Source organism: Megalops cyprinoides, chromosome 4 (assembly GCF_013368585.1).
Source record: "Megalops cyprinoides isolate fMegCyp1 chromosome 4, fMegCyp1.pri, whole genome shotgun sequence".
In the NCBI taxonomy this organism is placed as follows: domain Eukaryota; kingdom Metazoa; phylum Chordata; class Actinopteri; order Elopiformes; family Megalopidae; genus Megalops; species Megalops cyprinoides.
In genome coordinates this window covers 31,366,153-31,378,279 of record NC_050586.1, presented here as the reverse complement: position 1 = coordinate 31,378,279, position 12,127 = coordinate 31,366,153, and the positions used below count along the sequence as shown (strand labels likewise).

Sequence of the window (12,127 nt, the reverse complement as noted above, 5' to 3'; positions counted from 1 at the left end):
GAGATGGGTCTCTTGGATTGGATATCCTTTGAGGGTAAGCCACCCTCACCCACACCCACACCCACCACCCTCCTCACTGTGGTACTGCAGTTGACATCACAGGCCTGCGCTCACAATAAATTAAGTTTACTTTTAGGACATGCTTAATATGCATAACAATCATCAGCAAACCAGTGTGTCCTTTGTTTAGTGTTGTACCAAGGGGAAATCTGACACAGAGTGATACTGAGTGACAATGACAGGACAAGTGGCAGCAGGTTATTACCAGAAACGCTGAGGGAAGTCAGCGGCAGCCTTGTGTTCTGTTTGTTTGTTTGTCCGTTATGGGGCAGGACAAGGCCTTCCCTGTCCTTCTTCGGTCGTCCCTTCGATGGGGGGGAGGGCAAGGACTACACCCTCAGCACGTGCCATTTCTCGTTGGTACGCAGGTGCTGGGGTATCCTCTGCGATCTGTGCAGAGCCTCCCATTTTGTGTAACGCCTAGTGCCAGGATGGCATTCAAATCCTGGGCGCGCAATAGCTCTCCTTTTGTGTCTTGCATTGCTGGTGGTGGTGTTGGTCGTGGGGGGGCTAGGAATAACAAACCCCCCAGCCTTCAGCGCGCTGTCAGAGAAGCCTCGCAGAGCCACGCCTTGGTGCCCCGCGTTGAGGGTATCCTCGTCACTGCGTCTCTCTGCCGTGATACCATATGCACAGCGAAAAAGGCATTCAGATACTGCTGTTGCATATAATGCCGGTCTCTTGTTTGTTGTTTGCTTTGTTCCGTTTTCTGACATTGTCATTTTTTTGCTGCCCGGAAATGAAAAGAAACGGTGGAGCATTGTTCGTGGGAGATTTGCATGCAGCCGCCATCTGTGCCACAGACCTTGGGAAATGTGAGAAACTGTAACCACATTAGCATAAGAATAATTGACACATCAAATTAGCGCTACAATCATGGAGGGTTATTTGCTGGGGGTGTGTGCTGCCTGGGAGGGCCGCCATCTTGGAATAATAAAAAGGGAGGGGGAGAGAGAGGCATTGAGTTTAACCCTTTAATTAAAGGCATTGTGCTCTTCAGTGGTGGAAAAAAGCTTTCAATAAATGCAGTTCTGAAAACAACCTTGTTTTCTGTAAACATAAATTGCAAAGAATACAGGCATTACTGGCATTACTAGCTCCTTTGGGAGAGGTAGTATTGATGTAATTTAATGCGAAATATTAAATTTATATTTTTAAAAATTATTACAATACAGTTCAAAGATTCACACACAATCCAGTATGTAATGCCAAATTACAGCACATCACAACAAAACAATCTATGAAAATATGCTAAAGCACTTTCAAAGAAAGAAAAAAAATGTAAAAATATATCTTAAATTGTCTTTCTTTTTTCCTTTCATTGTTTGCGTAATTGCTGGGTTCAATTCCTGTAATTATTTTGATCTTTTTTTCCACTCATGGTAAATTAATTCATGACTGTGAACTTTGCAGTATTTTCTCAGTATAATTATATGCTCAGCAAAGGGCTTACTTCAAATGGATATCAATAATAGAAATAAAGATACAGTATTGTGAAATAGCAACAACAACAGTCAATGAGAAATGTAAACAAATTTCTCTTAAATACCCAAGGCATGGTATCCTGTCCATCGAAAGTAGTCAGCTCTAGTCATTAATTTCAAATCTACGTTCAGACTCATTATTTTAGCCATTTGGTAATTTGAATATATTGTCATAGTTTAGTTGTAATGTTTAAGAGCTGTGGAAATGGAATCCCTCTTTTGTAAGTGTAAATTATTTACTCAAATAGTGGTGTGTTTTTTTCTGTTGTTTTGATCATTTGATCAAGTCCAAAAGAACTCCTGGAGTGCAAATCAAATAGGTGTACAACCTAATTGGTGACCTTTTATCAGGGTTTATCTGGGCAGTGGTACAGTAAGTGGGGGTGTGGAGTGGGAGAGGGAACAGTGTAGCAAAGAAGGAATGCAGGAAAAAGGAACACAAGTCTAAAACCAACAGGCAAATAACACTCGATCTTTACATGTATATGACCTATATACGAAATAACCCTTAATTAGAACGGTTATTTTTTTATTTTACCTCCAAGAAATACCTGCAAGCAAATAAGGCAAGTAATTCTTGCCCCAGCAAGTAACTGTTAATGCACACACACATACACACACATGCAATCTCACTATTCAAAATAAACATTCAGCAGAGCTGTCATGGAGAATATGTTTAGAAATGTGGGTGGATGAAAGAGCCCAATGCTAAATAATTCATAATGGCTAATGAAAAGCACGCTTTTTAAATGGACTTCAGGCATACCCAGTGTGCCTGTGTGGCTTAAAGTGGCTGTAGATTACACACTCATACTTACACTTGCACAGACGCACACGCCACGTGTGCGCGCGCGAACACACACACACACACACACACACACTCCTTCCCCTTTTAAACTCTGCAAAGTTGACATAATATTGATGCACAAAGGGGCCGTCCGTTCCTCTGTAGTTGTAACAGGGGGCTTCCATTTCCACACTGTCTGTTGTAAAATGAATGGATTCATGTGTTAACACCCGCTGAACAAAGAAATGCCAAACGTGCTCCATTTTAAATTATACACCGTGTCTGATTTTTTTTTCTGCGGTGATTAATATGTATACGTTTGCAGTATGTGATCGCGGTCGCAGTGGGTAATGCGCCAGGGAGAGTGCGTTTTGCCATACCGGGGGTAAATCTCCTTTAGATGTGGGCATGCGTAAGAGAGAGAGGAGGGCTCAGGCCGCCGTGTATCTGCATTATCGCCTCTGTCGCAATGTGTCACGTCCAGCTGACATGGGGCGGGAGGCGCCGCGCAGGGCCTACCAAAGGGCTCTGAGTCTCTCTCACTCCGCGCTGGTGGAAGTGTCTCGGGGTATCCATGACAACACTCCAGCATGCCAAGGATATACCAAAGCTATTCTGCCAAGGGCAGAGGAGGGGTTTGAAAAGGGATAGATTTAAAATAGTAATGAATACAAATGATATTTGAAAGCCTTTGTGTTACAGTACACACTCACCGACACACTCTCCGACACACACACAGGCGCACACACATACACTCCCACATACACACACATATATATGTGTGTGTGTGTGTGTGTGCGTGTGTGCGCGTGTGTATGTGTCTGTATATAAGGGAATAGACAGATCTATACATATATATGGACATATACACATATTGTACAGATATCTTTGTGTTGTTATACCATTGTATTATATTTTGTTATGCTATTATATTATGCTTAGTAATTCTGTATTTCACATATATACAAATATTTAGGCTATAGCCTATAGCCTCAGAGCAGTCATTGTTAACAGAACATTGCCACTGACATAGTGCATTTGGCACTGTGTTTCTTTTTTTATTTTTAAACATGGTATTGCCTTCCTAATTTATATTCACCATGTGTGCTGTGATTAACTATTTCAATGCCAACGGCATAGCCCAGTTTATCTGGAGTTCATTTCCAGGTTTATATTTTTTTTTTCTTCCTCAATATAGGATCTAAGGCACAGCTAACATACAGTATTTAATTTAAAGCTGTGCCCTTTGTAGTTATTAATGCAAATGAAAGGTTATTGTCTCTTGTCTGGCTGGGAGCTAATCATATATATTTGTCATTAAATCTGAATAGTCTCTTTACAAAAATTACACAATGCTAATTTTCATTCTTAAATGTATATCATATGAAGCAAAATCAAATTTGGGATCTGGTTTAAATCACAGAGCTCAAGAAAAAAAAAGAAGAACTTGCACAAAAGAAAGGCGGAGGCCAAATCCCAGGTGGGCACATATCTGCTACCCAGCTGGCAGAACACTATTAAAAATTCCCTTTCTTCTTAAGAAAAATCCCTCTCATCACCATCACGGCATGTTTCCTAATTACACTGTATTACACACTCATGCCACACCATTTGCATTTCTTATATGGTCTCACAGGAGCACATTGGGATGAAAGGGGAAAAATGGAGACACAGGCCCTATCTCGTTCCCGCTCTTTTCTGCGGCTTGCGTTTTCCGGGGGTGTCTCCCCGTCTTCTTTTATTCATTCCACAACTCTGTTTTTTTTTTTTCCTCCATCAAGAAACAAGTACAGCGTGGCATTCACCAGGACTTATGGTTAGCATGCTCCGTTTCTAGATCACAGCAGTAACAGCGCTGCAGTACTAGCCGAATACAGAAGGTACCTCTGTACATTCCTGGAGGTGTTTTCCTTTAGTCCACCATGAGCAATGCAATATCATGCTCCTAAGGGGCTACTCCACTCCCGTCCTCAGGGATGCAGTCCCAGAGGTTTTCCAGCTGTCTTTGACACACAAGTGGTGAAGGATGGTAAAACAGCTTGGTCAATGCAATGATTGGCTGCAAAAGGCAGTAGAGTGTGCGGTGAGAACGATAGCCAAAGCCTCCCTCCCGAGACTCCACACGGCTGTGTATCATTGCTGTACTTAGCTAGTTATCTAGCTTGCTAGCAGGAGACCTGCTTGCATTCATTTGCTGTCTCAGGCGCTGCTTGTAATTATGGAAGAATACGGTGTGCACATTGTCACCTTGGAAATCCACAGAGTGTGGTTGTGTGGAAGGGTGGCACCATTCAGTACTGAGGTAGTGCTGGGGCCTAGAGGTCTGTGGGGTCAAAGGTCATGACTTACAACTCAACAAGGCATGACAGGTCTGATTTTGCCCATCATTAGCACCAGGAGGAAGGAGGAGGTCAGGAGGAACATGTATGTTTTTCCTCCTTCGGCTAGAGTCAGAGAAATGTTGTGAGATGATTATGAGATCATATTTTTGAGAGATTTTTTTCCCCCTCTAATGTAAATGCTACTGCCAGTTAGGGGTGAGTTCCACATGTGATTGCACTTGAGTGTGTGTGTGTGTGTGTGTGTTTACATGTGTACACATGCCTATGTGCATGTTATGTGTAAACAGAGGGAGGAGAATGTTCATGGTATATCTTTATTTGCTTCATTGCTGCTTGCCCTAATCCCATAATTCTGCTTGACCAAATGACTCTTGATGCCTGCACCACAGATGCACACAGCACAAATACATACCTAAATGAACCATGTAGCTCTCACATTTGCTCTCTGTGGGATTGGAAATAGGTCACATGTCAGCAAAGGTGAAGCTTGAATGCTTGCACACCCTCTTCCATGTTGTCTCCCTGCGTTCACGTCAAGCTGTGGTCTAACAACAACCATCAGGGCGACCACGGCCACACACGCACCCTCCAACTCCATTAATTGATGATGTAATGAGCTCCAATTAATTCTGTCCCACAGAGGACCGTGTTCACGCACAACATGTCTGTTATATCCAAGCTTGCCCCTCAGCCCTATTCTGGGGGGTGTGTTTGCAACCCAGGCAGGATGTGCATTTGTTGAGGGGTTAAAAGGGCGAACAGCGCGCCCCGGTGAATTATTTACAGTAGCTGAAACTCTTTCAATGTACCCGAAATGGGGCGGTGATTAAGGGAGCAACATGATCCCGTTTGTTGCTGTTCTTGTGTTCTCTGAGATTTGCGGTGTGGTCCTGCCTTCATGCGGTTCTTTTTTATTTTAGCGTTGCTGCTTTTCTTCCAGGGTGATAGCGCAAAGCGTAAAAAGTAGGTCAGGTCATTTGCCCAAGGTCAAACAGCGAGGCGATGCCTGATCCAGCTTGTCACATGGAAGTTTCCTTATCAAACGGACTCCCTCTCGCCCCGGCGTGATTTAATCTGCAATTATTTCATTTTCTTCCAGGAAGGACGAGTCCGCGGGGAGACAACAGCTGACGGCTTAATTTGAAGGGAAGGATGGCGCCTCTGTTCGTTAAGGTGAGCGGAATATTAGGCACCTAATGGTGTACGCTCTCGCGGGCGCCGCAAGGAAACGGCGAACGGTCGGAGATCGCGGCTATGCGGACTGCATGCCTGCAGCCTTTGTTCTCCGCGTGCGCGCTCTGTCATTCTGGCGGCGCCAAGGGGCATTTGTCATGTCGCTTTTCGACATTTGCAATCCGAAAACCACTCTTCCGCTCACATCATTCACAGGCTTTTTTCTCAATATGCGTGACAAGGAAAAACTACATTTCCCATCATCATTGCTTCTGTATCTGCTGCCCCTTAAGCCAATGACAGAAGCTAAAACCCATTTATTACACTGAATGAAAAGCTTTTAACTGGGGAGGTGCAGCAGTTTCTCACTGATAAATCAATGACAAGTATGCATCCAGACCAACTGGAGAAATACATGCACAAGTGCAAACCACATAATAGTCAAACTCAGGATTAAGTACGGGCAATAGTGACATTTGTGATTGCATTTGTTCTTATCGAGAGCAACTAACAAAGTAAGGGTACAAAAGAGATTTTTTTATTTGAACCAGTGGGTCCCTGATGGCTTCATCTTGGAGCTGATAAGGCCTCATTTTTCTATCACTATTTGAGCCTTCAACCTTATGATTTTAAGTCCAGTTCCTCACCCTCCATATGCCACTCCTCAAAAGACTGACCACAAAGGGACGCCTTCTCCATTAGTTTCTCTGCCATGTGAACCTCCCTGCATCACACGTCAAATCCTCGACTTAGCCATGGCCATTACACCTAAATAGGCCTTGTTCCCTCATCTGAAAGGATGTGCTTTCCCCTCTGTTCCATAAAAAAGACTATACATTATTTATTCCGGTGACAGTATGGTCGACGCAGCAGAATGGAATGTGAGTGGTAAAGCTAGAACCACAGCCAGGCAGCGAGCTGCTGTCTTTTCATGGGCATTTTTCAGCACGTCTGCTCCAGTACACCGTGCTGAATGAGTGTAGCTTGTACCTCCCCTCCCTCCCCTCCCTCCCCTCCTCTTCCTCCTGCCCTCAGATAAGGGGAAAGCTTAAAAAAAAAGCCTTCAGACGTACTCTCCTCCATGAAGCGATGCAAGAGTGATACGTAGGGTTTTTGGGCACATTAATTTTTTAAAGGCTTTACACGTCAGCTCGGTCTGCCTCTGTTCAGTGTAGCCCTGGTGCAGTGAATGAGCCTTTACTTATGGGATTTTAGATTCTCTCCCTGATAAAATGACCGATCTGAGGACAGTATCATGAAACACATATGAACAGCTGAGGGTTTTGTGAGGATACCCAGTTGGGAATTGAACCAACCCAACGAGACTCGATTTGTAGCTGGTCCTTGATTTATGTCCCATAATTAGGCGTGGACTCATAGGCTATTGGCAGACTACCACAAGGTGCTCATTTCTCATTGATGCAGAGCCAGCAACTTTCTTTAGTGTCAGTTAACTGCAGCTGTGGCTCTCTCAATGCAAACTTCACGGTGTGAAGTTTGCATTGACAAAAAATTGTGAAGTGATGATTCATATTCATGCATAATCGAACCCACAACCATGAGAAATGCCCAGGGCTTCAGGAATGCCTGATTCCTCCCCATAGAGATGAGCTGTACAGGACAGTACTCTGTAATGAATTTGCACTGCTGGAGTTTGTAATGAAGCCATTGAAATGATGTACCTTATTCAATAGTGTAACAGCCATGTATCACCTGTGACTGGAACCCACCCAGAGCTCTAACTACTCGTGTAACTACTACAAAGCCGCCCCCCAAAAATCATCAATGAGCCACTGATTTCCACCAATTAAAGTGCTTTGTTGTCCACAGTCAGTCATCAAAGACTCTGTGATGAGCTCCAGCTGCTCAGCGTATTGTGGAGCCTGGCCCTGCAGATTGTTGCCGGCACCATCAGAGGGATAAGAGTTCACCTCATTTGACCTTTTTTTGTAGGAAGCATTGTTTCTGGGCTTCTGTTTCATTTTTGAAAAAAAAGTCAAGGATGTACTTGTACAGGAATTGCTCTTTTGCCATGTTGTATGCATGCGTCATTTTGTGGAGCCACCTCTCACACGCCGGCCGTGTCTTTGCTGTGGTCTCAATGTCATGGAATATGATGGCATTATGATCACAGTGCATTAGTTATTTTTATCTCTAGAGATTGTCCTACACAGTTCGTGTTCTAAGGGACTCTGGTAACAGTACGTTGTCTACTCTCTGACTAATCTGGAAATTCAGTCTGAGATTTGTATCCCCCTGAACCATCATGGGTATGACCAGTTGGATTCATGAAGCTGACATTTGCACCACTAGCAGTGGAGCATGTCTAAAAATTTCATGATGTAGCATTGGTTTTATTGCTTGTCAGTGTAAGCTCAAATGCTAGCACACCTGTTCTCGGTTTGCTACTTATTCACTTTTGCATGTAAATTAATCTGAACACCTTTTGCTATCTGAGTACCCTGGAGATGGAATCAGCATCAGCGCCACGGTTTGTTGGTGACAGAGAGTCAAGTTCAGGCTAATATCACCATTCAGGTCTGCTCATGTGTTTCAGTCCATTCCCAGATGTAGGGCAGCTTGATGATTTCGGAAGAGCAGTGGAGAAATGGGGCATCGAGACTGAGGCTTTTTAATAGGTTGCTAACAAGGGTGTGGCCAGTGCTCGTTCTCCAAAAGGGACACACTGGTTCAGAGAGCATACCTTTATGTCTTTATCTCTTTTTGGAGTGTGTGCGATTCAATGATGATATGATCCTCATTCTTTCAGGTCAGCAGGAATAATTACCCCCGATGGATGTCCTGATATTCCAGGTTTAAAAGTTGGTAGTGCCATTTGTTGCCATTCAAACATAGGCATTATATCATGCTTGGTGTTACTGAACCGGGCTGATTTTAATGAAGATGTGATTTGTTATTCTAAGTAACTATTGCATGACCAAAAAGGTCCTATGACTGAATTCTAAATACACTATATATCTAAATATAATGTCACTGAATTAAAAAAATGTATTTATCTTCAGCAAATACAAACTTTATCTGGAAAACAAAATATGTATGCAGCAAAAAAAACAAGAGAAAACAGGTTGATGAGTCTTTGCTGCAGTATGGATGAGTAATCTGCTACAAACTGTATTCAGTGCTGTTGTTCTGTTGTAAGGCAACCACAATACTGAATTCACTGGATGTTGAGTTATTCTCAGGGACAAACATGGAGACAGAGATCATTGTCCAGGCCAAGATACTGTATGTGTGCTTTCTTACGCGTTCCCACAGAGACAGTCCAGAGCAAACTCTCTTTCATGTCATCGGCCTCTATAGTTTCAGGAAACATAATACCATAATACCTTGTTTGAAGAAAAAAAAAGAGAAGAAGAGGAAGAAAAAAGAACATGTGAGATCTGATAAAGTGCTCCCTTGCCTTGCAGCCTATGAGAAAATAATAAGTAGCTATAATGTACAGACACTCCCAGACCTGGGCTGTGTGGACAAAATGAAAGGTCTCATCAGGTTATAAGGATATGTGTAAGAAAATACATGTGAGAAGGGTACATGGAGAGGCAAACAAAAGTGTGGTGTGAAGTGCAGAGAATTCCTCCTGTCACACGCCTTTTGTTGTCCCTCTGAAAACGTGGTCTTGCATTGTTGTGCTGTGCACTGTGTGGTTTCTGAGAGAGAACCATGAAGAGCACACAATGTGGCTAGTTAGCCAAGCATTTATGTGTATTTATGCAGGTGCATTTTTGCACCTGATTAATTTTCCATTGATGAGATGTCTTGAAATGTATCATTTCTTGTGTTAGTATTAGCACACAGGTGGACATTGTTTATTTGTCTAGCAGATGACCTTAAAGAAGTTGACTTCTGCACCGGTAAATAGAACTGAGGTGAATTACATTGCTCAAGGGTGCAACAGATATGTGTCACCACAGACAGAAACCTGCAACCCCTCCAGGGTCTATTGCTCTAGACATTTTATCACATGCAGTGTATTAGCATTCGAAGAGTATTTGTTTTTTTTTAAAACCTACCAACTTGTAACTTGCCACGACATATGGTAAACTGTTAGTACAATGGAGTATGTGCAGAAAGCATGTTTCTCCATTTTGGTCTTTATTAATGCTTTTCTTTACATTTTCAGATGGAGCTCCCCTGTAGGCAACGGAGAGCAAACATGGCCTACACCCATGTAGGAGAAGTGACAGCATTGCTCTCTGATGGAAAGTAAGATCCAGGTTTGGACCACACCTCCATTGTCTTCAGACAGATGGCACAGAACCTTACGCCGATCTGTCTATGGGTTCACAAGAATTCATGCGAAAGAGGAAACAGGAAGAAATAGTTTCACTTCAATATGTCACTGGCCCAAGGTAAACAGTTACAGTTGCTATGGTCCCTGATCTTTCGAATGCTTCCTCGATACAGTGCACACGCTTAATATATTTTTTTTTTCTTCTTTGTGTCAGCAGTGCTAGGAAAGGTGGCATTCTGTAAACTGAAACCATTTGCTTTCCAGTGCAATTGCTGGTTTCTGCTTACACGTAGCAACACTGAAACATATTACTTTACATGTAAAAGTAATGTAAAGCAATAAACCCTGAGCCAGACAGATGTACACAACCATCAACGTGTGCCATCTGGCAGAGACAATGCCAAACCTCTTCTGCCTTATTGTGTCAATGGTAACTGTTATCTGTGGATTGTTCGACATAGAATACAATTGCCAACATCTCAGTGAAAGAGGATTCCATTATCACATCATTGTTGGCAACTGCTATGCATGCTACAGTGCCTTCAAAAATACATATTTCTGTTGTTAATATTGAATGCTGTGACATGAAAAGTCTTATGTGTTTATTCTTTAGGCATTGGCCTTCTTTTGTCAAACATATGATTGATTCAATAAAGTATATTTTGCAGATCAACACTTTGTGTTTGAGCAGTTTGTCACGTAGTTCTATTGGCTGTCACCAAGTTAAACCCCGTACACATGACAGCTGGAGTTTGACTGTTGCTTGTATTAGATCCAGCTGATCAGCTGGTACTCAGAACCGATGGGAATGAGAGGGTTGAGACGAATCCATTGGCCTCTGACGCACCAGAAACAGAAGAACTCATCTTTAAACCAATAAAGGTCCTGAACATGCTTTTCTTGAGTAACTCTGTTTAATAGGGCAGCATTACAGTTGCACCTGTCATAATCTGTCACTGTAATTGTAAGAAAGATAGCGGGTTTCATAAATGTTTGTGGTTATAAAAAAATTGATTGGAACAGATTGATTTTACCTTGCTATCTTATTGATCGCTTGTTATGACAAATATGATTTCATTGGAATTGCACAAAGGCAGAAATACCTCATTAAAGTATGGGCTTATTGGTACCAGTGCTTGTTAAGTATGAAAAACAAAACCAGTGTGAGAGAATTTACCAAATAAAGGTAACTTCTCTTGCCAGCTTACCCACCACTGCTAGTAAAAACTCATTCATTCCCATCATTATGTGCCTGAGCTCACATGGAGCTGGTTAGAGGAAGGTGTGTACAAATAGGAACAAAGCCTATAAATGTAGAGAATCCTGACACTGAATTCTATTGTTTCAACTCTGACCTATTAAAGGAAAAGCAAACAAACAAAAAAGCCCCTCATTGGTCCCCAGTGATTTATATGCAATCATCACCCAGCCAATCACAGGCAAGCAGCCCCGATTACTCTGCCGTCCTGAAGGAGCGGTGGCTTCCCCTGCTTTCCCCGTGCTGCGCTCACATTCACTGGCAGTGATCCCTCCCTGTCACATTGTTTTCCCTCATTTTCAGTTCTGTTCTACAACGAGCGTGATCAAAGTTCTCTCCCGCCAACCACCCTTGTGTCTGTGGATCCCCCATCTGCTGAGTCCATTCCCTCAGATGTCAGATCTAAGCCTATCCCCCCAACCCCAACACCGCCCTCCCCTTTTCCCCTAATCATCAGATTTTGTACAGGCAGCTCCATTAATTGGCCCGTATCTTGCGCCGCACAGTGCCTGGACGGTGCCGACGAGGGACGGCCTGATTCGTGTCTACCCCCCCATTGGTCCGCCCTCTTGCTCGCTTTCTGCCTCTCCCCATCTGCGGACTGTGCGAGTTGGCGCTATCGCGCCGTATCACGTTGCATCTGCGCCTCGTATCAGATCCTCTGTGGTCAGAATCGCTTACGCGGCTGGGGAGAGATCAGGGGCTCTGGGCTAAACCCGCTCTCTGTGACACCCTGCGCACTCATGCCACCATTCATTCCTGAGATTGCAG

The 12,127-nt window shown here is 43.3% G+C and overlaps 1 long non-coding RNA gene across 3 annotated transcripts in view; it reads left to right on the top strand.

Moving 5' to 3' along the window:
- LOC118776288 overlaps window positions 1–10,629 on the top strand; it is a 55,733-nt gene extending 45,104 nt beyond the window's left edge. For all 3 annotated transcript variants that reach the window (XR_005004918.1, XR_005004920.1, XR_005004919.1), the window contains exons 3-4: window positions 5,773–5,846; window positions 9,988–10,629. This is a non-coding gene — a long non-coding RNA (uncharacterized LOC118776288). The remainder of the gene's footprint in view (window positions 1–5,772; window positions 5,847–9,987) is intronic.
- Window positions 10,630–12,127: the final 1,498 nt, after the last annotated feature.